Source organism: Phocoena sinus, chromosome 2, assembly GCF_008692025.1.
Source record: "Phocoena sinus isolate mPhoSin1 chromosome 2, mPhoSin1.pri, whole genome shotgun sequence".
Classification (NCBI taxonomy): domain Eukaryota; kingdom Metazoa; phylum Chordata; class Mammalia; order Artiodactyla; family Phocoenidae; genus Phocoena; species Phocoena sinus.
In genome coordinates, this window is record NC_045764.1 from 164,549,812 (window position 1) to 164,577,784 (window position 27,973).

General features: G+C 43.5%; 1 protein-coding gene across 1 annotated transcript in view; it reads left to right on the forward strand.

The window, feature by feature from the left end:
* KCNK13 (potassium two pore domain channel subfamily K member 13) overlaps window positions 1-27,973 on the forward strand; it is a 113,116-nt gene that overhangs the window by 35,346 nt on the left and 49,797 nt on the right. The gene's annotated exons all lie outside the window — the stretch shown is intronic.

Below are 27,973 nucleotides of genomic sequence, written 5' to 3' on the forward strand. Positions count from 1 at the left end.
TGTCAGTTGCTTCATTTGCAAATATTTTCTCCCATGCTGAGGGTTGTCTTTTGGTCTTGTTTATGGTTTCCTTTGCTGTGCAAAAGCTTTTACGTTTCATTAGGTCCCATTTGTTTATTTTTGGTTTTATTTCCATTTCTCTAGGAGGTGGGTCAGAAAGGATCTTGCTGTGATTTATGTCATAGAGTGTTCTGCCTATGTTTTCCTCTAAGAGTTTGATAGTTTCTGACCTTACATTTAGGGCTTTAATCCATTTTGAGCTTATTTTTGTGTATGGTGTTAGGGAGTGATGTAATCTCATACTTTTACATGTACCTGTCCAGTTTTCCCAGCACCACTTATTGAAGACACTGTCCTTTCTCCACTGTAAAAAATGTGTAACTGCCTTGACCACTTGACTGGAGTTTTTGATTCAGTAGGTCTGAGGTAGGGCCTTGGAAGCTCCATATAAAACAAACTCCAGAGCTTCCTTTTTATCTTCTTTGAGAGCCAGTGTTATAGTCAACATGTCTTCTGTTGCTGCTATCAGCTGCCTTCACTTTTCTCAGGTTATTTGTGTGAGGACCCAAGAAAGGCTTCTTCCTGCTGCCAACACATTAGAGCAGTTATTCTCAAACTTGTTCAGATGATGAGATACCTCATCATCGTAGTCGTCCTTGCAGACTGCAGTGAAACATTGTGACATTTAATTCTCTTATAAAAACTACAGACAATTTTGTTAGCAATAAGTATGACCATGTTTTCTGTACTGCCTCATTTTCTTACGAGTATTAGAACTCACTTGGATTAGCTCAAGGCAAAATGCAGAATGTATTATAAGGATAGAGGGGTAGTTTCTGGACCTGTGGGGCAGGAAGCACAGCCCTCCCTCCCAAGAGCCCTAAACTATGAGGTAGAAAACCAGCAGGAAACGGCATTTTCTCAATCTCTTGTTTTTGACTTCTGCTTCCTGCCTCTCCCCACTCTTGGAGGCTGATGGCCACCCCTCAGCCCCTGAGTTTTTATCTCCTGGGTTGAAACAACCAGCAATGACTGCCTGCTGTTTCTTAGTCCCGCCTCTGCATTCCTTAGAGAATCTGATTGGCCATATGTAAGTCAGGTGTTTATCCCTTGTCCAATCAGTTGAATCTTAGGGGGTTGGATCAGGCAGGATAAACATGACTGCAAAGGCAAAATCCCCAGGGAGGAAATAGGTGGAGGGAAACCCCAAACCTCCTTCATTTTATCTTATTTTACCTCTTAACATAAGCTCCCCTTCCTGTACACCTTGAGACATGGCCCAGTATAACCAGCCATGTTATCAACAGCCACAAATTGTGTTCCGCATCCTTGATGGGAGAATACTCAGAGTCCTGTGAGCTGCAGTGGAGAGAGGATCCTGGTTCCCAGGTGTGACCACCTACCAGCTGCCATTTGTGGACTAAGCAATCAGGTTACATCACCTACAACACAAATTCCCCTTTAGAAAAAGGAATGGGGTATAGGAATCACCATGGCATCACGTCCAGTTACCACCCATTGGTGTAGAGTGTATACAGCATCCTGAGGGCCGGAGAGAGAAAAGTGAACCCAGCTCTTTCAAACACAGGTATCAAAACCCACACACACTAACTTAAGCAAACAGAGAGAATCCATCACAAGGATCCAGCTCACTCTCAAAATCTCAGGGCAGACCTGGGGGGGATGACTCTCAGTCTCTCTCTGGGCCTCCTGTAGCTGCATCACGTTTCTCTCTCTACTTCTGTCTATCCCAGGCCCTAACCTGGGGACTCTTCATAGGCTCTAAAATATGAATTCAGAGGAACTAGAAATTCCTACTGCAGGGTTCTTTAAGTACCACTGGGGCTACATATAATTTTAGGTGGTACATGGAAAACACTATATTTTTAAATGGGTATTTAATTGACATTTATTTACTCCAATTTTTATTTAAACAATGAGCGCACACACACACGCACGCACGCACACACACGCACACACACAAAACGCTCTGTGATTCTTGCTCTCTTTGTTTAGGAGGAAGTTTAGTTAGAGTTTCCAAGTGCTGCAATTTATGTAACATTATTAGGTCCATGACCACTCAAGCTAAAGGTCGATATGGCCACATCATGGAGAGAGCTTCTGGAGACCCTAAAAGCCTCACCCAGATTTCCTTGGGAATGGAACTCGTCACATTAATGGGCTTCTCTTGTCATCAAGAAATACTAGGATCCTATTCCGAATCTTTAAAAAAATAATTTTGTATCCATCTTTGAAACTAAAGAATGAAAATCACCTATTATCTCACTAACCAGAGTTAGGGCTTCCACTTTTGTGTGTTTCTTTCCAAACACTGTGTGTATGGTTTTCACAGAGTTGAGATGAAATATTTCTAAAATATGTTAACCCACTCTGTTGTATCAGTAGGTAGAGTTTTTGTTTGGGATTCTGCATGGCTTCCAATACTGTTATGAACTGTTATGAACAACTGCAATTACAGGCAGTATCAAAAATGGACCTCTCTCCACCCTTATTCAAGTCACTCCCTTGGTGACTTTGTAAACGTCCTCAATAATCTCTGATACACCTTGTTTCTTGTTAATGGCCTCCTTTTCCTGAAAGTTATGTATAGGGGAAATCCCAAGAAAAATATAATGTCCATTAGTTGGGTTTCAGGAAATTGATCGTTGATTTATCTATATGAGTTATTAGATTGTTTCTGACTCAACGATTGGCTTTGAATGTCTCATAAAGTTTTCTGTCTGAGGCAAGTGGGGAAAAAGTGCTGATTGTTTAGGCAAGTTTTGAGGGCTCTAGATGAAAGGCATTGCTACCACAGAGCAAAGTGAAACCCTGTGTGATCAGAGCGGTAAGTCAACATCTGTGAGAACCTGACCATACAGCAGTAAAGTGGAAATTGGGGTGGGCATGATGTTCACAGAATTATTCAGAAGGGTTTGGAACATCTGCTTAAGGGAGAAAGTCCCAGAACCACATTCTTTCTCCTGCCAAGCAAACATAATTTTTCCTTCCAGGGGAAGCAAGTAGTGCAAACAGTTTCCAAATGGCATGTATTTGGCTTTGACATACAGAATGGTTTCTTCCCGCCCACCCCCCACCCCCAGCAAATTTCCTTCTCTGATAGATGTATATACACCTGACTAATGATGCAGCTCTTGAATTTTCTCAAGCTGCTGTTCTATTAGCACATTACCTAAGTCTTGGTTTTCTTCTGCCTTTCCCTTTGCAACACAATATTAAAATTAATTTGCTTTTTCTATGTTAGGAAGTACCTAAGGGCTTAGATAAAGTTTCTTTGGCATTAATCCCACTTTGGTGTAAATAGTGTAGATAATCTACACCTGGATAAATAGGGACTGGCCACAGTCAAAAAAGAACAAAACTAAAAAGCGCTTGATTTAGGAACCCTGATGCAAGGAAGTGTGAATTCACTTTACGTTCTTAAAACTCCAGAATAGTTGCCATGGGTGCATTTCTGTGGCTTAATTTTTTGTCATTGGCCCATTCTCAAAGCTCAGTGATGTTTGACCCTAATCGAGTCTGAACTCGAAGTAGATACTGCGTAATGAAATTACACTTAATAAACCGCTTTCCGGGGAATTCCCTTGTGGTCTGATGGTTAGGACTCCGTGCTTTCACTGCCGACGGTCCGGGTACAATCCCTGGTCGGGGAACTAGGGCATCGCAAGCCATGCAGCATGGCCAAAAAATTAAAAATAAGTAAATAAACGCTTTCTGGCTGGTACCTGTGACCTCCAGGACATAAGGCTTTTCTGTTTCCTGGCGAGAAAACTGCCTACCTCATAGAAGACAAGCCCTGATCAGCCCCAAGGTTATTAGGCATCTTAAGTGTGAAGCAGAGGATTGAACAAATGAAAACAATAATTTTATCCAATTAGTAGTGGTTATTTTTGTAGCTTTGACTTGTACACGTGAAACAGTGGAATGATTTTGAAAAAATATTCTGAAGATCTGCTACTTATAAAATTGTATTTGCATCTTAGGGTAGCTATTTGACTCCTGCAGATGCCCTACATGCTTTACAACTAAGTGGGCTGCAGCTTATCTGTGGATTTATCCCTTGCAAGATGCTTCACTCCTCTGTATCTTAGTTTCTCCATCAGTAACAGGGGGCGATAATAATCACAGCTCACGGAGTTGTGCTGAGGAATGACATAGGCATGGCGTTTAGAACCATGCTTTTTCACTGAAGTCACTCTCAGTACCAAATGGGCAAGGGACTCTTTCTGAAATCTTCATCATAAGTCCCAGCCTGTCTCTACTCTGATAGCTTATCCTGGATCAGTGATCCCAGTGAGGGTGTCTTTTCCTTTGCATGGCAAAACCAGTACTGAGACAAGGGAGCGGGGTCTCATCTTCAGGAATGGCCCTTTGGAGTGAACTCCTCTGCAACTGTGGGGGTGCTCCATTAATTCTGGTTGAAGGTGGAGACGTACACCTGTGGTGTGGTACAGGTGACTGTAACCACCATCGCAGAGAAAGCTCACTGGACACCAGACTCAGCACATAGCTCTTGCACTTACTGGAATACATTCACCTGTGGATGAGAGAAAACTGAGGCTTCGAGGGGTTAAGTAAACATCCTGCATGTTCTCAAATGCCTCGTGACAAAGGCAGGACTCCATCCTGGATGATCCGATTCCAGGAGTCATAATCTCAACCCTGGCTGCACACAGCCACTCTCAGACGCTGTCTTCTCTCCTGCCCCGTTCCTGGTTATCAGCATCAATTACATGAACAGTATCTTCTCTCCTGGGTCCCTCCCCCAACCCCTGTGAAATTCCTTCCCTTGTCTATATATAGCCCTTGGGAACTGGAGCCTTTCTTGGTGCTTCTAAATCAGTATGGTGTGTTTTCTCAGATGTTCACACTAAGTTTCCATCTCTCTGCTGGTTGCTGTTTTCCGGAGATCTAGTCGAATTGGAAAGCTTTAATCTACAGTGTTAGAACATTAGAGTTGGAGGAATTTTGTGTTCGTTAACACTCTGGGAATTTTAATGGCAACTTGGGTGATTTTATCCAGGAGATTTTCCCATGAAAAATAATGCAGGTATTTTTGGAGATTGAAAAATACATGGGAAGTTAGAGCACCCTCTCCACATCAAGGAGGAAAAGGTGTCTTTTTCCCTCCCTTGGGCCAGAGAGACCTGTAAGCGCATCGTGTCCCTCTGAAGACTTCTCTTTTCTTCTTCCGTTCTCCCTAGGCTAAATGAAGCATGGATCTTGTCCAGATGCTTGAGATCAGCCTCTCAGCTTCCTTGAAAGCTACCCCGCCTTTACCTCTGCACGTTTCTGGCAGCCAGGAGTCAGCCCTTTTGTCCGCTTGTAATCCTCCATTCTTTCTCTGCTGATCTTTCCCCTTTCTTCTGACAACCCCCTTACTTTGCTCCTGTGCCCAGTTTTCCTTCAACATCAGTTTTCCGCTTCCTGTCAGAACCTCCTAGTCTCGCTCCTCCTCTAGGACGGGAGGAATGAGAGCTTTGCTCAACCCCCCGCGCCTGTTCCTTTTCATGCTGTTTGGCCCCCTCCCTGCCTTCTCTTTGGGTGTCAGGAACTGAGTCATTTTGGGGCTTTCTCTCTGGACCCTTTTCTCCCTGAAAGCAGTAACCTTACTTTCTATAGAGACTATCTCAAATCCATGATTCTACAGGCCTTTCTTTGATGAGTTTCTGAAAGCACAGATTGTCAGAAGCCTGTTCTCTCTCTTGACACAGCAGAAGCAGCCAGCCGACAGCAAGTCACGCTGCCCTCGTTGCAACATGTGTGCCCATGTTTGGGGACTCTGTGACTTGCTTGATAATTTTATCTTTTAAAAATTTTCTTTGAAGCTTTTGTGTGATCATCTGACGAATTCTGCCAGAACTGTCTCATGAGGGTGATACCCATCCTGTTTCTCTCCCAGGCAGTGTGTCCTCATGGGATGACCAGGTTAAGCCCAAAAGAAGACTCTGCGCTACTCAAGTTTGGCCAGGAAGGTGGGAGAGTCCCGGGGAATCCCTTCCTTTATGAGGCATTGCCATCTTAAACTTGGGGATTGACGACTTTCCAACTCCATCTTGCTATTAACAAATAGTAGGGTGGTGGGGTTGCATTCAGCCGTACTCCTACGACCTTCAGTAATACTGTCCCTTACCCACGCGGGTCTCCTTTCTGGTTTTCCAGTCTTCCACGCTCCTTTCTGCTTCCAGCCCCTTTGGACTCACCTTTCCTTCTCTCAGCTCTATATGAAACTGGGTCAGCGTCCTTCAACCCCACCTGAGGACATGCTACCTTCTATTACCCGCTCTGGGAAGTAGCCCTCCCCTCATTTACCTCCTCTCTAGCCCTTACCTGAAATGATGGATGTTAGAGGCAAAGCTGTCACTTGATTTTCACACGCAGGATAAAGCAGGTGGCAGAACAACCAACATTTGAGCAACTCAAGTCCCTATACTTTTGTGGGGACACCCTGTGGGGACAGATTAGGCACCACCCACCCTGTGGTCCTGGATTGTTGTCACTGAGGGTGGTAGTGTATTAATGGGCTTAGCATCTCAGGCATTAGGTCTTTAGGTACAAAATCCATTGCCTTCCAGAATCAAGGAAGTTATTGTTTTTTTCTTGTCAATTTTCTTGAAGTCCCTTGAATCTAATCGCAAACAGACAAGGACAGGCAGTAATTTGTGTCCTGAGAGAGCCAGGAACAAGGGCTCCATTTATTTTGTAATTTCTTTGTCTCCAAGGAAAAGACCCTGGGTAAAAAAAAAATCATAATTGAGAGTCCAGCAAAGGTTTTGTGCTTCCTTGTGAAGTTGCATGATGTTACAGATTATTACCCAGGGCCTTGGTAAGAGCAGGGGCAGAGGAGGAGGTTTTCAGTGGAGACGAGATCTCCAGATGGCTGGGCAGGCTGAGTGGGCGGTGCTGGGGGGCAGAAAGCCAGTCCTGGTAGGGGCTGGATTCTTGGGTATCTGGTCCTACTGATGCAAGTTACCCCATGACCTTGGCCACTCTACCTCCCTGGGTTTCAATCCTTTATCTAAAAAATGAGGCAGTTCAATCAGGGCATTTTTTCTTAGGTCTGTCATACCCAATAACTTCCTTTTTATGTCAAAAGTTTTCTTATGGTACTAAAATGAAATTTTAACAAATAAGATATTCCTTTACTATCCTGAAATGAGATTGTATAAACAAAATAAGCGGTCTGTACACATAATTTCAAAAAAGACAGTATATTGACTTAATTTTAACATGAAGAAGAAAACAAAGGAAAATATAGTAAAATAATATGTACGTTAATAAATCCATTCTAGGGTCTGACTCTAATGAAATAGTCTGGTGCTACACCTACAGGTAGACTAACAGGTATGCTGTACTACACACAATTGCACTACCTCCCACAGTGGGATATCTGAGATGGTGTGTTAGAGTTCTCCAGGGAAACGAAACCAATGGGGGAGAGAGACTGAAATAAGAGGAGATTTATTATAGGAATCGCTCATGTGGTTATGAGACCAAGAAGTCCCACATTCTGCTGTCTGCAAGCTGGAGAACCAGGAAAGCTGGTGGTTTAACTCACTCGGAGTCCGAAGACTTGAGATGTGGGGGCAGGGGGGGTGCTGAAGGGGGTAAGTCCCGATCTTGGTCCAAAGCCTGAGAACCAGGAGCCCTGATGTCCAAGGCAGGAGACAATGGGTGTCGCGGCTCCAGCAGAGGGAACAGATTCTCCTTTGTCGGCCTTTTTGTTCTGTTCAGGCCCTCAACTGATTAGATGATGCCCACTGCTTTGGTGAGGGTGATCTTTACTCAGTCTACTGATTCAAGTGCTAATCTCTTCCAGACACATGTTCATAAACACACTGAAAAATACGGTTTTACCAGCTCTCTGGGCATCCCTTCACCTAGTCAAGTTGGCACATAAAACGAACCATCACTTATGGTGAACAACTCATAGTAATACTTAAAATCAATGTTGACTCTTCCCTCAATTTATACAGCGGTTGCATTCCTGGAAATTAAAGTATATGTAGAAATGGTTCCCCTCAAAAGGGTAAACAAGAATTAGGTTCTGGGCTTCCCTGGTGGCGCAGTGGTTGAGAGTCCGCCTGCCGATGCAGGAGATGAGGGTTCGGGCCCCGGTCTGGGAAGATCCCACATGCCGCGGAGCGGCTGGGCCCGTGAGCCATGGCCGCTGAGCCTGCGCATCCGGAGCCTGTGCTCCGCAACGGGAGAGGCCTCTGAATATCCAGCGGGATGTCTGAATGTCTGCAGGAGGCAGGATGCTTCTTTAACGTGTTGACCGTCCTGTACATTGCAGGATATCAAGCATTTCTGTTCACAGCCAAACCACCTATTTCCTAAATGCTCTGCGGGGGCAGCACTGCCCTGGTGAGACTCTGTCTTCCACGAGCCCAGGATATGCTGCTGAAACTTGGATGTGCGCACGTCACCTGGAGGATCTCATTTCATACATATGATTCATCTGCTCTGGGTTGGGCCCAGGATTCTGCATTCCCATCAGGCTTCCAGGTGCCACTGCTGCTGCTGGGCTGGGACCACACTTTGAGTAACAAGGACCTACAGGACTCACATGGCACTAAGCTTCTTGCACTAAGCTTCTGTAGATTCAGTACGTGGCTCTCCAAAGTGGGGTGTCTTTGAGAACCACTGCTATCAAATCTAATGGGGTGCTTTAAAAATTGTACGTCCCTGGGCTTCCCTGGTGGCACGGTGGTTGAGGGTCCGCCTGCCGATGCGGGGGACACGGGTTCATGCCCCGGTCCGGGAGGATACCACATGCCGCGGAGCGGCTGGGCCCGTGAGCCATGGCCACTGAGCCTGCGCGTCCGGAGCCTGTGCTCCGCAACGGGAGAGGCCACAACAGTGAGAGACCCGTGTACCGCAAAAAAAAAAAAAAAAAAAAAAAATGTACGTTCCAGAGCCTCACCTGGACGTCTTGAATCAGGAATTCCCTGTTTTTGCATCTTAATAATTAATTCCCTGAGTGTGGCCTTAAAATCGCTAACGTTGAAAACCCCCAAGTACGTATCTTGACATCTCTGGATCGTGAGGATCTTTGTGGAAAAAGCCCTGTTTCTCCAACAAAATCTCAGACGTGGAGCAAATCAAAAAACTCCTAAAATATCATATGATATCACTTATATGCAGAAGCTAAAAAATGATACAGATGAACTTATTGACAGAAACAGACTCACAGGCTTAGAAAACAAACTTACGGTTACCAAAGGGGAAACATGGTCGGGGGGAATTAGTTAGGAGGTTGGGATTAACATATATACACTACTATGTATAAAATGGATAATCAACAAGGACCTACTGTATAGCACAGGGAACTTTTCTCAATACTCTAATAACCTATATGGAAAAGGAATCTGAAAAAGAATAGATATATGTATAACTCAAATCACTTTGCTGTACACCTGAAACTAACACAACATTGTAAATCAACTATACTCCAATATGAAATAAAAATTAAAAAAAAACAAAACTGTCCTGGTTCATCAGATAGCAGTTGGAGAGTCAACCACTCATCTGAAGTTCTAGAAGTCTTCTATTTCTTGACTGGGTGGTGGTTACACAGATGCTCAAGCCTTTTGCGCACTTATTCACTTTTTTCTGAATGTATGCCACATTTCACATACCGGTAAGACCTCTCCTCGGTGGCTTTAATAGATGTGGTCGTTTAGCCCAGGGAAAGCAGGAGGGGAATTGTTATTTACTGTTCAAGCCCAGTTATACTTTATTTCCCAGCTGTGCCCTTTTTCTGTTGGTTTCACTTACTCTAAGCTGCTGGTGGGAGAGGGCAGCGTGGGAGACACAGTGAAATGTTTCCTTTTGTTGTCCTGAGACCAAGCAGAGAGCTGTTGACCTCTATTGGAAAAGGCCATCCGGGGGCATCTGGAGAAGGGGTCAAATCTTTCTCTTTCTGGATATAGAACGTCCCTCCTCTCCCTCGATGCAGCATCTCTGCCCTGCATGGCTCAGCCACGATAAAGCCACTTCCCCTCTGTACTGGCAGGTGGTTACCATGGGAGTGTTACAGCTAAACCTTCTGAGAACATTTTTACCTAAATAAGGCCTCTGATCTCCTCAGATGAATTACCCTCTCTGGTGATTTCCTGGTTGCACCCCGTTGGTGCAGCCCTCGTAGGTGGGTCGCTGTGTCATGTTATAGATGCTGCAGTAGACTCCACTCCTCCTGTAGGGGTCTAAAGCGGGGAGGCCAAAAGTTCAGCAGCTTGGGGCTGGCCCACCCTGACCTTATACCCTGGTTCCAAGAGCTAGGACTTCTTCCCTTTGGCTACGCCTCTGCCTCGGCCCATTTCTGGTGCCCATGTCTCTGCCCCAAATCCTATTCTGCTTTTTCTGCTTTGCTCTTGTGCCTTGTCTTTCGTTGATCTTCTATGGCTGGCTGCACAGCCGGCTGCCATCCCATACAGCTCCAAGAGTGCCATTTACACTGTGCCCCGTGGGCAAGGCAGCGCTGCTGGGGTACCGGCATCAAAAAATCAAAGCCCCCTGCATTTTTTTTTTTTTTAAATGAGGCAGGTCATTTGACTCATTTGACCCCATTTGTTCTTACTCTGCCAGACCATGCATGTGAAGTGAGCTCAAGCATCCAGAAAAACTGGATGGACAACACAATAGATTACTTCTGGACAGTAGGGCATTCGTGGAATATCTGAGAAGAGCTGCTCAGTTCTTCCATGGCTTACCCAAAAGAATACGAATTATCTGTTTTTATCCAAGTTATCAGTACATGTTATTAGTAGAAATATCCAATGCAAAATGAAACTGGCAACAGTTAACACTGAACATAACAAGATGTTACAAATGAGAAACTCATGATTGTAAACTTGTTGGTAAGTTTGAAAAGTACAAAACAATTGAAGTGGGAAAAGACAGGTATAATAGGAAACACCTACACAAAATAAAACCAGCAGAAGGAAACATGCATGCACATTGAAAATTGATTTTTTCCCCCTCAGTGGCATTTTTCACAGAAATAGAACAAACAATCCTAAAATCTATATGGAACTACAAAAGGCCCTGAATAGCCAAAGCAATCTTGATTATATATTGTATATATATAATATATATAATATATAATTATTATATATAATATTATACAAATACTGAACCATTATGTTGTACACCTGGAAGTAATACAATGTATGTCAATTATACCTCAATTCAAAAAATAAAAATTGAGTTTTTTACTCAGAGGAATCAATCTCGGCACAATCTGGATATGCAGATATCTGACGCAGGAAATTGCTGTTGGTTGAAATGCGGTCATCAAAGCAAACTCAGATTGTCAGAAGCCATGATGGACAGCATTCGTATAGACAAAAGTAATTGAAGAACCATGTAGGTCTGGTAATATTTTAGCAGGGAAAAACTCCTGTTGAAAAAATTTCAAATCGGAACAACATGGTAATAGTTTAACCGCAGAGAATGGAAAAATTGTTGAGGGATTAAAGTGGTTTATGATGGAATTCACTGAGGAAAATATAGTTTCTCAATGAAATTTCTTCAGTGTTGGTAAAATTCAGATTAAAATCTACATATTCTTAAAGACAGAACAAAAAAAATGTTTTTAAGGGCAAATCACCAACTGGGTCAAATAGAGTCTTCAAAAATGGTGGGTGGGGACAAATGGGACATGATGACTAGATGACTAAATGCCATTTTAGATTGGATCCTGGGACAGAAAAAAAAAAGGATGGTGGTGGAAAAATTGGTGAAATCCAAATGAAGTCTGGAGTTCACTGAATAGTAACGTACCAATGTTGGTTTTTTAGGTATGGCAAATGTATCATAGTAATATCAGATATTTATATTAGGAAAAACTAGGTGAAGAGCATACAGGAACTTTCTGTATTATCTCTGCAACTTTTCTGTAAGTCTAAAATTGTTCCCCAAATATGGTGGGCTCAAAATGGCCTGGACCAGAGGAAAGAACAGCCCAAACTTCCCACTGCAGCTCTCCCATGAGCCTTGCGGCTCACTTCCCGGTGGAGCCCTATGGTTGTGCTGCATTGATTTCTTTCTAGGGACTTGTACCTAATGCCACGCCTGCCCTCAGCACCCGTGAGCTCATGGCCAGCCTCTGGCCTCTCCCCACAATGCTTTCCTCCGGTTCCAGACAGCCTTCTACTGCTCATCCTGGAACCAGCTCCCTTGGATCTCCCAGCGTGTAGACCTAGCGCTCCAACTTGGCCAAATATTGCAATCATCTGAGAAGTTTTAACAATTTCTGGTGCCTGGTTGCCACACCCAAATATTCTGATTTAAGTGGTCTGGAGAATGGCCTGGGCCTCTGGATTTAAAAAACCTCCCCAGGGTCTTCCCTGGTGGCACAGTAGTTAAGAATCCACCTGCCAATGCAGGGGACATGGGTTTAAGCCCTGGTCAGGGAAGATCCCACATGCTGCGGAGCAACAAAGCCCGTGCGCCACAACTAATGAGCCTGTGCTCTAGAGCCCGCGAGCCACAACTACTGAGCCAGCGTGACACAACTACTGAAGCCCGCGCACCTGAAGCCCATGAGGCTAGAGCCCACGCTCTGAAACAAGAGAAGCCACTGCAATGAGAAGCCCATGCACCACAATGAAGAGTAGCCCCCGCTCGCAGCAACTGGAGAAAGCCCGTGTGCAGCAACAAAGACCCAATGCAGCCCAAAACAAATAAAAATATAAATAAATTTATTAAAAAAAGAAAACCTCCCCAGGTGATTCTAATTGCAGCCAAGTTTGAGAACCCTTGGCATCACCTCACCAAATCCTATTAGTCCTTGAAAAGCCTAGTGAAGCCCTGACTTAATTACAGCAGCCCTTCCCTGTCGTCTGGACCATGGAGGTTACACATGCTCCTTCCACCATAGATGATTGCATATGTACATTGCGCCCACTCTGCTTTCATATATGTTAGTTAGCACCCTGTGGGCAGTTTTGTTGCGTATTTTTTTGCATGTCTACCACCTGGAGGTTCGTGCTCCTGATTCTCAGGATGTTCTTGTGAGTCATCCCCAGAGTGAGGAATAAATTGCTCGTTTCTCTTCTGGAAGCAGACGGCCTTGACTGTCCTGAGGGACTTCATTGTTAGGTAAGCACCAGCCTCACCGTGTAGCAGCCCACGGTGCCTGTTTCCTCTTCTGCGGGTGGCCCTTATCCCTGATGCAGTTGCTGGTCCTTCTCTGATCACTTCCTTTGCAGAGCAGAGACTCTCGGGTGCCCTCCAAGCGTGGCCTGGGCAGAACCTACTCTCTTGTTTGCACTTAAAGCCAAAGTCAGATCAAAATCACTTGACTCCCACTGATTCATTGCACATTCTGAGAGAGTTTGGGACCTGGGACCCTTTGCTGCAGTGCTGCAATGCTTGCACCTGGACAAACATCTCCTAGAGCTACAAATTACAGAGAAGCTATAAGGGACTAAAAATAATTTGTGGGCAAATTCTGGACAAAAGATACAAAAAGACCAAAAAAACTCCCAACTGCCTCTTCTGAAGAGCTGGGAGCAAAAACAGGGTGTCCAGAGCAAAAGCAGGGTAGTGCACGTGCCCCCCGCACTCAACACCACCAGAGGGGTGGGCAAAACACCTAAGCCACCGCTCCAGCCCAGCCCCTGGACACACCCCTACCCTCACCCCATGTAATTACCCGGCAGCCCCCTCTCAGGGAGAGAGCAAGGGAACATGTTACTTGTTTCGCTCTCTCCTGCGGCCACAGGGGCCCCAATAAAGCCTTCCTGAATTTCTTGTCTGGCTTCTAGTCAATTTCTATTGATTGTGGAAGGCCAAGAACCCTGGTCAGTATCAGTTCCAGTGTCCAGGTGGAATTATGCCTTTGAAATATTGGATCTGGACTGGGATATGGTCTCGTTTCAGCCTCTGAATGTCAGTATTCCCAAACACAGAGAGGAGTTGGGGAATTTTTTTGTTTGCTTCTTGATTTTTTTTTTTTTTTTTTTTTTTTTTTTTGCGGTACGCGGGCCTCTCACTGTTGTGGCCTCTCCCGCTGCGGAGCACAGGCTCCGGACGCGCAGGCTCAGCAGCCATGGCTCACGGGCCCAGCCGCTCTGCAGCATGTGGGATCTTCCCGGACTGGGGCACGAACCCGTGTCCCCTGCATCGGCAGGCAGACTCTCAACCACTGCGCCACCAGGGAAGCCCTTGATTTTTTAGTAGCAGTTGATGGACTCTACCCTAGACCTTCTGATTCAGAATTCAGAGTCTGAAGGGTGACAGCTGGGAATCTGAGTCTTCCTAAATTCCTCAGATGATGCTAGGAGAGCCAGCCCACTACTGCTGGTTTTGGGCTCCACTGGGAACTGTATCAACCCAAAGCATCAAGGGACTGGTTCGGAACTCAGGGTTCCTCGTGAAAACCTCCTGGAATTTACAAAGACATCAGGCCCAAGCCCTAGCCCTGAAGAGTTGGCTGTGGAAAGTTGCAGGTAGTCGTGAACATCTGAGTGGTTTGTAAACTCCCCAGGTGATTCAAATGTGCAGTCCTGATCTGATGCCCGGATCAGCAGACTTTTTCTGTAAAGGGCCAGTGAATAAATATTTTAGTCTACATGGTCTCTGGTACAACTGCTCAACTTTGCCATTGTGGTGTGGAAGCAACCAGGGACTTCATGTAAACGAATGCGCACGCGCGTGGCTGTGTTCTAGTAACGCTTCATTTGTAAAAACAGTCAGCAGGCTGATGTAGCTCTCGGGTCATAGTTTGTCCACCCCTGATAGAACCACCTGGGGAGCTACAAAATCATCTTGTCCCCCAGGGCCAATTAAATCAGATTCTCCATTAGGGGTGCCCAGGCATGGGTATTTATGAAAACCTCTTCAGGTGAGCTTTCAATCAGCTGGGATTAAGACCCACAGCTGTAGTACATTATGATTGCACACCTCATTCTAAAAGTCTTGCCCTGACACGATGTTTAGTCTGCTGCAGAAGATTTTTTCTTTCTTTGTATGTTTGTTTGCTTGATTTTTAAAATTTATTTAAATGGAAGTATTCCAGGCATACTGTTCTATGCCTGCCTCTCCCTGGACCACAGATTTTTAACGGGATATGACATATATGCAGGTAAGTGTACAGATCTTAAGTGTACAGCTTGATGAATGTAAAAACATTTATTGATTGTATCCTTCTTCACATATATTATAGCCATGTAACCACCACTCAGATCAAAGTATAAGACACTCAGAGAAGCCCTGTTCCCCTTCCCAGTCAGTAGCCTCCTGGTGTTTTTTTGAAGCCTGCCTTGAAATCCATGTTCTCTTGGAATAGGTGTCACTAAGTCACCGAGCATTTGGTGCTTGCTTTGCCCACAGATCTTGGCATTACAGGGGTGAAAGCAAGCGTAGAGTGTGCCTGGCATTTTCCACTATACATTTCATTGCTGTGGCACACGGCGCCCTTGGAAGGCAAGCTCTGCAGGCCCCATTGGCCCATGATCCTCAGGGAACAGGGAGGGCTTTCAAGCGGGCCTGGGCTAGTGAGCTCACCACACTTCCATGGATTCTGCTGGGAAAATAACAACGAGCCGAGTAGACAGCTCATTTCAGCACAGCAGGCAGCATGAGCTTCATCTTCGCGTGGTCCCCTTGCCCCTCACATCCCAGGGAAGCCGTGTACAGCAGGCCCAGGTGAACGCTGCTCCCCGCCATGGGCCTGTGTTCCAACTGAGGAACCTGAGCGCAGGAAACCCCTAGTCTTATAAGGGACTGCAAACAAATGTGCTCAGCGTTTTTCCCACAGAGAGACATTAGCTTTATTTTTTTTTAAATTGTGATGAAATTCACATAGCATAAAATTTGCCTTTTTCAGACGTACAGTTCAGTGGCCTTTAATACATTCACAGCGTTGTGCCACCGCCACCTGTATCTAGTCCTGAAACATTTTCATCACCCTAAAACACAACTCCATCCCATTGTCACCCCCAATCAGCCCCTCCCCTCAGCCCCTGGCAACCACCAACCCGCCTGCTGCCTCTATGGATGAATCTATTTAGTATAGTTCTTGTAAAGGCCGTCATACAATATTGTGACCTTTGGGGTATGGCTGCTTTCATTTAACATAATGTTTTTGAGGTTCATCCGTATTGTGGTATATATCAGTGTTTCAGTTGATGGACTTTTGGGTTGTTTCTACCTTTTGGCTATTATACGTAGTGCTGCTATAAACTTTCATATATAAGTGTTTGAGTACTTGTTTTCAATTTTTGGGGTATAAATTGAGGAGTGGAATTGCTGGGTCATGTGATAATTCTATGTTTAACTTTTTGAAGAACCTCCATGCTGTTTTCCACAGCAGCTGTAACATTTTATATCCCACCAGAAGAGTACCTGGGTTCTAGTTTCTCCATATCCTCACCAACACTTGTCATTTTCCATTTTATTTTTGCCATCCTAGTGGGTATCTCACTGCAGTTTTAATTTGCGTTTTCCTAATAACTAATGAGGTTGCATGTCTTTTCATGTACTTGTTGGCCTCTTGTATATCTTCTTTGTGGAAATATCTATTCAACTCTTTTATTCGTTTTTTAAATTGTGTTGTTTGTCTTTTTGTTATTGACTTGTAGGGTTCTTCATGTATTCTGGATACAAGACCCTTATCACTAGACCCTTATCAGATATATGATTTGCAAATATTTTCTCCCACTTTGCAGATTGTCCTTTGATAATGTCCTCTGACGCACCAAAGTTTCAAATTCTGATGGAGTTCAATATACCTATTTTTTTCTTATGATTTTTGTGTCATACCTAAGACACCATTGCCAGATCCTAGAATGTAAGCAAATCTGCTCCATGCGGGGACTTCCCTGGTGGTCCAGTGGTTAAGAATCCACCTTCCAATGCAGGGGACACGGGTTCAATCCCTGGTCAGGGAACATGCAGATCCCAGATGCTGCAGTGCAACTAAACCCACGTGCTGCAACTACTGAACCCATGCAGTCTGGAGCCCCCGCATCATAACTAGAGAGAAGCCTTCATGCTGCAACAAAGAGCCCATGCACTGCAACTAAGACCCGATGCACCCAAAAATAAATAAGTAAATACATACATAAATATATTTTTTAAAAAAGTCTGCTCCATGCCTTAGAGCGGTTTTGGAAACATCCTTGAACATAGCTGCTAATACTCAGCTTTGCTCAGAATATATGCAGAAACACTAGAATTATCTCCCAATAGGCCAACATGCAAAGGCTGAGATGAGAGACAGAGCTGAAAAAAGAATCTTCATACCAGTTTAGGGGGCTGCAGCCAGCTGTCCCAGAGTGAAAGACTGCTTTCTCTTAATCTGGTCATATGATCCAGTCTTCCTTTTCAGCTTAAACTAGCATAAACTGGGAGTTCATGTCTTACAAGTGATTGAGTCCTGAGCAATGTGGTGATGTACAGTGGTGGTCTTCTGTTCTCCTAAGTTTTCGTAAAATCAGTAACAGCAACTGGCTCATAACTGATGTCAGAGAGGCAGCAAAAATAACCCCTCAACAAACTCCCCTTTCCAGCTCAATGCCAGACTTGAACTCCTGTCTTTGGGCAAGATGCTTTACAGGACATCCGAACTGTCTACCCCAGATGCCCTTCTGACCTGGCCAGGTGGGTTTGGTCACCCCAAGACACCCCTTAATGAGTGTTTTCTGTGTCCCTCTGCAGTGGGGCCCTACCCCTGGCTGTGCTTCCACGGCTGGGATATCTGAGGATTCTCCAGGAAAGTCCTTTGGAACGTGCCCATCTGGGCTGGGTGGTCAACCTTGAACTAGGAAGTGGCACAGTCCTTTGTTTCTATATCCCAAGGCCTAGACATTGATGAGAGTAAAGTGTTCAATAAATGTTCTTTTTTTTTTTTTTTGCGGTACGCAGGCCTCTCACTGTTGTGGCCTCTCCCGTTGCGGAGCACAGGCTCCGCACGCGCAGGCTCAGCGGCCATGGCTCACGGGCCCAGCCGCTCCGCGGCATGTGGGATCTTCCCGCACCGGGGCACAAACCCGTGTCCCCTGCGTTGGCAGGCAGACTCTCAACCACTGCACCACCAGGGAAGCCCTAAATGTTCATTTTTAAGAATAGCTAATAATAACCATTAACACTGACTTAAGTACTAGTTCATTCAATCCTCACAATAGCCTTATGCAATGGCGTTCCTATTTTACATTTGGAGAAACTGAGGCATGAGGATATTAGGTTTTCATGTCCAAGGTCACAGAGCTCATAAATGATAGAGCTGAGATACAGGCCTAAACAGAATGGCTTAGTGCCCATGCCCTTTTTACAGCTGCCCAAACAAGTGATGAAGTCTCCCTTTGCCTGGCAATGGCCCGTCTTCTTGCTTCATTCCGTTTTATTCCTTCTGGTTTTCCTTAGTTAAGTGTTGGTATATGTTTTTTGAGTCAACCAAGTATTCATTGTGTTACCACTGTGTGCTCAGAGCCCCTTGCTGCGGATCCTTGGTTTCCATTCTGCTCACTCTTCAAGTGGATGTGTGTGTTGTGTCGTGCTATGCTGTGTGTGTGCTGTGTGTGTGCTCGTGCCATTCCAGTGAAGATACCCAACTAATCCCCTCCAAGAGTTTACTTTGAATTTTATTTATCTACTCCCGTTTACCCAAAATAATCACCATATATATATATACGCTTATAAAAGTAGTCTCATGGGCTTCCCTGGTGGTGCAGTGCTTGAGAGTCCGCCTGCCAACGCAGGGGACACGGGTTTGTGCCCCGGTGCGGGAAGATCCCACATGCCGCGGAGCGGCTGGGCCCGTGAGCCATGGCCGCTGAGCCTGTGCGTCCGGAGCCTGTGCTCCACAACCAGAGAGGCCACAACAGTGAGAGGCCCGCGTATCGCAAAAAAAAAAAAAAAAAAAAGTAGTCTCATAACAAGCTCTGAATATGGGTCCCTGAAGTCTTGCTTTTGTTTTTCTGATGGGGGAGTTGGCAATATCTGTATCTAGCCCGGTGGCAACTTCTAGTCAGAACTTAACATTTAGATCCATTAAGAGGCCTCTTCTTACCACCAAGCACTCTGTGTTGGCAACCAGAGTGTGAGGTTCTCCGGCCTGATGAACTGCAGAGAAGTACCTCTGGCTGGGCAGTGTAGGAAGGGAAAGAGTGAGCTGGTGAATAGAAGCGTCTGGGTATTTTTCCTTGTTGTTATTTTGACGGAGCTGGGAATAGCCATTGAGATACTTTATTAGTCCAGGAGCCCAAGGAAACTTCTCATCACTGTGGTTCAAGCAAAACCCCCTTGCCAGGGGCTGGACGGGGTGCTGCTCTCCTGACAAGCGGGCCCATCAGTAGTTGTCTTCAAACTTTTTGTTCGTATGCTTCCTAAAAGAATTTTGGAAAACACACATTTAAAAGTCAGCATCTAGAATTTCATCATAAATGCAGATAGTAAAGATGGCTTTTTAGATACACTGTAAATATTGATATTTAAAACAAAACTGTCATATCTTTCTTTTAAATGTACCCAATGGAATCTAAATACCATAGCAATTTGATACCCACCAACCACCACCCATTTAAAAAACATAAAAACAAGATTTTCTTTACCTGTCAGAAATTTCATATTGTTTCATTTTCTTTTGGAACCTGTGTATCCATTTCACTTCCCCCACAGAAATTTATACTAATGCATTTTACACATAAATCTTTCTTTGATCACCTTTCTCCTACAACAAAAATATATACATATAAGTTTAAATTTAAGTTTTTGAATTTCCTGTGATCATAAGACTTAAAATTTTTTTAAATTTCTTCGTGATTGAGTTATCTTTCAATTATTAGAAGTATATTATTGATCAAAACCACATGAATATGTAACAACTTTGGATAAACAAGAAACACATAAAAAGTAAAATTTTACTGAAAATACATTTCTAAATGAGATGAATGGAGCTTTATAATTTTTTCCAATTAACTTATCATTGAATGAATGTTACTTATTGCTAGAAAGAATTCGGCTTAGAATTAGGAATTCTATTCCGATCTTTCAGTTGAATGTAAGCGTGCAAGCAGCCTTGTTTATATAAACAGGCAAATAAGAATGGAAGGAAATTTTGTTTAGCAATGCCACTCAATTTTCTGAATGTCTTCTGAGTTACATGCCCAAAATCATACATGCATTTTCATCAAAAATTATATTTAATGACTGTGGTAAGCTAAATGATGCCCCGCTCCCCCACCACCCGCCCTGCCAGTATCTCCACATCCTAATCTCTGGAACCTAGGAACATTACTTTGTATGGCAAATGAGGCTGTGCAGACATGATCAAGTTAAGGATCTTGAAATGGGAGAATAAGCCTGGATTATCCACGTGGGGCTGATGTAATCACAAACATCCGGAAAAGAGGGACACAGGCAGAGTTCCATGAGGAGAAGGTGGTGATACGAAGACAGAAGGAGAAAGAGTTTCAAAGATGCTGCGCTGCTGCCTCTGAAGGCAGGGGCCACGAGCCAGGGAATGTAAGGCATGCAGCACTAGAGGCCGAAAAAGACAAGGAAGTTTTCTCCCCTCAGATCCTGGATCCTCCAGATCCTTCAGAAGGAACCAGCCCTGCCCATACCTTCACGTTAGCTCGGTGAAACCGTTTTCAGACTTCTGACCTCCAGAACCATAAGAGAATAAATTTGTGTTGTTTTAAGTCACTATGTTTGTGCTGAGTTGTAATAGCAGCTGAAGGAATCTAATATGTTATCAACCGACAGTTCAGTTACATCCCCCTAGTAAGTAAAGAATTGGAAACCATGACCACCGTGTCTTCATTACAGCCCATGGGAAGCGGCAGGGGGAGAAGAGGATGCACATAATCCAGAAGTTGCCTCATCAGTCACATGATCTCACCTAATTAAAAGAAACAGGGAACTGTAGTTTTTTCCTAAGTGGCCATGTGCCAGCTCTTTTAGGAAGGTTCTATTACTATAGAAAAAGGGGAGGATGAATTTAGAAGGAAAGTAGTGTCTGGCTTAGAGTTGTTGAGGGAGAGACGGTGGTGGCATTAGCCATATGGAGAAGTGGATGATGAGGGATTTGGAGTCCTTCCGCAACAGGACCTGAAGGGTTGGTGCAGTGAGAGGGGTAGGGAGGCAGTGACTCAGTGCCTGGATTTCTGCCTTAACTGAGTGGCTGGCTGTGTCGTGTGCAGCAGAGGTTGGGACCACTGTGTAGAGCGTGCTACAAAGTGTAGGAATAATATACATGCCTTATCAGAACTGCAGGTTTGTGTAAATATTGACTCTCATCGACAGGTTTCTGTTAACTTAATTAAGGAGAATGTTTTGTTAAAGGGATAAAAGAGAAGTTGCTGAAGCAGCACTTGGCAACTTCCTGCCCTCGCCTCTCTTTAAGCACTGTGACTTCCTTAGGATACGTTTTACACCCACACCAGGAAAATGTTCTGGCGGGGACGTTGTCATGCCAGAGCCGTGTCATTAGCTAAATGGCATTTGATCATTTGTATGCATTGTAATGAGACAGCTGAATCTCCGACAAAATGGATCACCTGGGTCCTGTTTTCTGTTGAATGTTGTTGGCTGTCTTATATTAGCTCTATTTTTATTTTCCCTTATGATAAATGTAGTCTACTCTCCTTTTAGAAAAAAGTCAGAGGTAGAGAACAAATGTATGGATACCAAGGGGAAGAGGGGTGGGGTGGGAGGAATTGGGAGATGGGGGTTGAGGCATATACACTACTGATACTATGTGTAAAATGGACAACTGAGGGGAACATACTGTACAGCACAGGGAACTCTACTTAATGCACTGTAGTGTCCTAAATGGGGGGGAAAGCCAAGAGGGAGGGGATGTATGTGTATGTATGGCTGATTCATTTTGCTGTGCAGTAGAAGCTAGCACAACATTGTAAAGCAACTATACTCAAATAAAAATTAATTTTAAAAAAACATAATAAAATAGTAATACATTTTTAGTAGAGTAGCTAAAATTAAATAGGACTGATGATCCTAAGCATTGGTGAGGATGTAGAGAAACTGGCATTCTCACACATTTTTGATGGAAATTTCAAATAATACAGCCACTTTGAAATAGTTTGGCATTAAAGAAAAAATAGTGAAATATACACCTACCATATTATCTAGTATTCCACTTCTAGATATTTTCACAATAGAAAATAAAGCATATATCTATACAAAAATAAAAGTCAGAAACTTCAGAGAAGTAGAAGGAAGGAGGAAGATGACACATAATCCCACCAGCTAAGGTCCCCCTTTATTAGCACCTTGTTGGATTTCCTTTCAACCTTATCTCTGTGCATTATTATTTCTTTTTTTTTTTTGCGGTACGCGGGCCTCTCACCGCTGTGGCCTCTCCTGTTGCGGAGCACAGGCTCCGGACGCGCAGGCTCAGCGGCCATGGCTCACGGGCCCAGCCGCTCCGCGGCATGTGGGATCTTCCCGGACCAGGGCACGAACCCGCGTTCCCGGCATCGGCAGGCAGACTCTCAACCACTGCGCCACCAGGGAAGCCCTGCATTTTTAACTTACGTATTCTGCATCTTTTAATTAAGTAAACACCATAATATAAGTATTTTTCATAATTTCACTAGTTTTACAATAGTCTGTGTTGAGCATGTACTATTTTATATTTTATTTGGGCATTTAGATTGTCTCTGATTTTTCAGTTACCTATAATGCTGTCAGTACTAACCGAGTTATTTCTGTATTTAGCCTCTGTTCCTCAGAAGTAACAGAAGTGAAATTTCTGGATAATAGAATATGAATATTTTAACGGCTTTTCACTCATAATTTGACATTACTTTTGCAAAGTGTGTATCTATTTATATTTTAAGGATCCTATGTGAAAATGTTGGGTCTTATTTAGGATGTGATATTTACCAACTGGCCCAAGGCATTCAGTAAACAGCAGAATAAAGGAGAAGCTGCAACTGGGTGAGACCAACATTAGAACTAATTTTTTAAATTGCAGCTGAGCTGATAGAAGAAGAAGTTTGCATGGATTTGCTTTATGACACTCTGTTCATTCTTTCAATACATACCCAGTAAGCCCTCCCATCAAAATCAAAATCACACAGGCTGAGGAAGGATCCTAGTAGATTTCCCGTCACACAGATTTTTCCATCACGGGTTATCTCAGCAGTCAACGTGAGGTAATGGCATTTTACAGATGAAGATATGAAGCTTAATGACTTAGCCAACCAAGATCACATAGCCAACTAGTGGTGGAGATGGGACATAAACCCAGGCTTGTGGCTGCTTTGATTGGATTTATTGAGCTACCGCTATATTCAAAACAGCATGATAAGCATAATGAGAAACAGGTGAGAAGGCCAGGCCCAACCTGAGAGCTTGCACTTATTAAGGGAGATCAGATCAGATGCTTAAAAGGATATATTCATCTGTTCGGGCTGCCATAACAAAGTACCACAGACCTGGAGGCTTAAACAACAGAACTTTATTTTCCTTTAGTTCTGGAAGCTTGAAGTCCAAGATCAAGGTGTTGGCAGGGTTGGTTTCTTCTGGGACCTCTTTTCCTGGCTAGAAGATGGCTGTGTTCCCCCTGTGTCCATACATGGTCATCTCTCTGTGCATGTCTGTATCCTGATCTCTTCTTAGAAGGATACCAGTCATACTAGATTAGGGCCCCATCCTAATGACCTCACTTTAGCTTAAGTAATTAATAAGGTAACTTTTTAAAGACTCTGTCTCCAAATATAATCACCTTCTGAGATCCTGGGGGTTAGGACTTCAACATATGGATTTGGGGGACACAATTCAGCCCATAACAAAAGGTCATAGTGTCCAAAACATTGTGAGTCCTCAGTTATGAAATTTGGCTAATTCTAAGCCAGTGCCTCTCAGCCTCAGCTGCACTTTAGAATCACCTAGGGATGGGCTTCCCTGGTGGCACAGTGGTTGAGAGTCCGCCTGCCGACGCAGGGGACACGGGTTCATGCCCCGGTCTGGGAAGATCCCACATGCCGCGGAGCGGCTGGGCCCGTGAGCCATGGCTGCTGAGCCTGTGCATCCGGAGCCTGTGCTCTGCAATGGGAGAGGCCAGAACAGTGAGAGGCCTGTGTACCGCAAAAAAAAAAAAAAAAAAAAAAATCACCTAGGGAGTTCTTTTAACAAATAGCTGTGGACCCCCAGAGTCTCACTTGACTGGTCTGTGGAGCACCTGACAAAGGTGTTTTTTAAAAGCTCCTTGGCGATTTGAATGCGCACCCAGGACTGGGAGCCTTGTTGAAATACCAAAGAGACACCTGAGCTGGTTTTGTTGTCTGAAACTGTCCTGCTTTCTGTCCGGCCACCACTTAGCTGTATGCATAAAATAACTCAGCATCAGCAAAGTATCAGAGCAGCCGCTCAGTTTTGAGTCTCCACTTCACGCACACTCAGCTTTCTCTCTCAGTCATTAAAGGAGATAGCCGTCCGTTGAAGGCCTGTGAAACACCAGACACTATGCTGATGTGAGAAGCTGAATAATGACCCCCACAGATGTTCATGCCCTAATCCTTGGAACCTTGAATAGGGAGATTATTCTGGATTATCTGCACGGGCTCAATTTAATCATACTGCTCTTAAAAGCAGAGAACCTTTCCTAGCAAAGTCAGAGAAATACGACCCAAGAAGAGCAGGAGAGTTTTGAAGCATGAGAGGGACTTCATCCACCACTGCTGCCTTTGAAGATGGAAAACGGGGGACAGTAGCCAGGGAATGCAGGCAGCCTCAGTAACCTAGGAAACTGGGCAGCTGGAAACGGCCTTCAGCTCTCAACCAGCAAGGAAGTGGGCCCTCAGTTCTATACCCTCACGTCATTGAATCTGTCAACAACCTGAACGAGCAAGGGAAGCATTCTCCCCTAACAGCTCCAGAAAGGGATGTAAGGAGTGTGGCCCTGCAGACGCTTGGTTTTAGCATGGTGAGACCCGAGTCAGACTTCTGACCTCTGAAACTGTGAGATTATAAATTTGTGTTGTTCTAAGCCACTAAATTTGTGGTAACTCGTTACAGCAGCAATAGGAAACTAATACAGCTTAAAAGTGAAAAATAAAATAATAACACATTCTCCCTGCTGTCATGGAGCTTAGCAACTTAAATTTGCAAAATTTATAAAAGGAGAAACAAATCAAGTTTCAGCTCAAGTCTCAGGCTCAAGAAGTTTTTGAATTCAAGGGCCCTGGGTGCTAGGTGGTGTGTGAGGCCCAAATTATGCACTTTTTAAAAGTGTAACTATAACTCTTATATGCACTGGGAAACCATATATATATACATACATATACATTTTATTTATTCATCCATCAGTGGACACTTGGGTTGCTCCCACATCTTGGCCGTTGTAAATAATGCTGTGGTGAACATAGGGGTGCATACATTTTTTCAAATTAGTGTTTTGATTTTCTTTGCATATATACCCAGGAGAGGAATTGCTGGATCATATGGTAGTTCTATTTTTAGGTTTTTGAGGAACCTCCATACTGTTTTCCATAGTGGCTACACCAATATGTATTCCCACCAACAGTGCACAAGGGTCCCCTTTTCTCCACATCCTCGCCAGCACTTGTCATCTCTTGTCTTTTTGATAATAGCCATTCTCACAGGTGTGAGGTGATATCTTATTATGTTTTTGATTTTCATTTCCCTGATGATTACGAATGTTGAGCATATTTTCATGTGTCTATTGGCCATCTGTATTTCTTCTATGGAAAAATGTCTATTCATTTCAGTGGGTCCTCTACCTATTTTTTAATCAGTTGTTTGGGTTTTTTTTGATACCGAGTTGTAGAAATTCTTTGTCTATTTGGATATTAACCCCTTATCAGACATATTGTTTGCAAATATCTTCTCTCATTCAGTAGGTGGCCTTTTCATTTTGTTAATAGTTTCCTTCACTGTGCAAAAGCTTTTTAGTTTGATGTTGGCCCATTAGTTTATTTTTGCTTTGGTTTCCCTTGCCTGAGGAGACATAACAAAAAAATATATATATATATGTACGTATATATATATATATATATATATATATTGCTAAGACTAATGTCAAAGAGCATACTGCCTGTGTTTTCTTCTAGAAGTTTTATGGGTTCAGGTCTTACATTTAGATTTTTAATCCATCTTGAGTTGATTTTAGTATGCAGTGTGAGAAAGTAGTCCAGTTTGATTCTTTTGCATCTAGCTGCCAGTTTTCCCAACACCATTTATTGATGAGGCTGTTTTTTCAGAATGTTGTATATTCTTACCTCCTTTGTCATAGATTACTTGACTGTATAAGTGTGGGTTCACTTCTGGGCTCTCTATTCTGTTCCATTGATCTATGTGTCTGGTTTTTTACAAGTACCATGCTGTTTTGATTACTGTAGCTTTGTAGTGTAGTTTGAAATCAGGGAGTATGATACTTCCAATTGTGCTGTTTCTCAAGATTCTTTTGGCTGTTCAGGATCTTTTATGTTTCCATACAAATTTTAGAATTATTTGTTCTGGTTTTGTGAAAAAAGCCATTGGTATTTTAATAGGGATTGCATTGAATCCGTAGATTGCCTTAGATACTTGTAGATAGTATGTTCATTTTTACAATACTACTCCTTCTAATCCATGAGCACAATATGTCTTTCCATTTTTTTGTATCATTTTCAGTTTCCTTCATCAATATTTTATTGTTTTCAGAGTATAGATCTTTCACCTCCTTGGTTAATTTTATTCCTAGGCATTTTTCTCTTTTTGATGTGATTGTAAACAGGATTGTTTTCTTGCTTTCTCTTTCTGATAGTTCATTATTAGTGTATAGAAAAGCAACATATTTCTGGATATTAATCTTACAACTACACTGAATTCATTTATTAGTTCTAATAGGTTTTTGGTGGAGACTTTAGGGTCTTCTATATATAGCATCATGTCATCTGCAAAGAGTGACAGTTTTACTTCTTCTCTTCCAATTAGAATGCCTTTTATTTCTTTTTCTTGTCTGATTGTTGTGGCTAGGACTTCCAATACCATGTTGAATAAAAGAGGCAAGAGCAGGCATCCTTGACTTGTTCCTGATTTTAGAGGAAATTTTTCAGTTTTTTTCACCATTGAGTATGATGTTAGCTGTGGGTTTGTCATAGATGGCCTTTATTATGTTGAGGTATGCTCCCTCTATACCTACTTTGTAGAGAGTTTTTTTAATCATAAGTGGATGTTGAATTTTGTCAGAAGCTTTTTCTGTATCTATTGAGATGATCAAATGATTTTTATTCTTCAGTTTGTTGATGTGGTATACCACATTGATTGATTTGTATATATTGAACCATTGTTGCATCCCTGGGATAAGTCCCACTTAATCATGTTGTATGATCTTTTAATGTATTATTGAATTTGGTTTGCTAATATTTTGTTGAGGGTTTTTGCAACCATGTCCATCAGTGATATCAGGCTGTAATTTTCTTTTTTGTGTGTGATATCTTTGTCTGGTTTTGGGGTCAGGGTAATGCTTGCCTTGTAGAATGAGTTTTGAAAGTATTCCTTCCTCTGAATTTTTGGAATAGTTTGAAAAGAATAGATTTTTTGTTTGTTTTTTGTTTTTGCGGTACACGGGCCTCTCACTGTTGTGGCCTCTCCCGTTGCGGAGTACAGGCTCTGGACGCGCAGGCCCAGCGGCCATGGCTCACGGGCCCAGCCGCTCCACGGCATGTGGGATCTTCCCGGACCGGGGCACGAACCCGCATCCCCTGCATCGGCAGGCGGACGCTCAACCGCTGCGCCACCAGGGAAGCCCCGAAAAGAATAGATTTTTAAAAAAACTTTTAATAGATCTTTATTGGAGTATAATTACTTCACAATACTCTGTTAGTTTCTGTTGCACAACAAAGCGAATCAGCCATATGTATACACATGTCCCCATCCTCCCTATCCCACCCCTCTAAGTCATCGCAAAGCACCAAGCTGATCTCCCTGTGCTATGCTGCTGCTTCCCACCAGCCAACTATTTTAC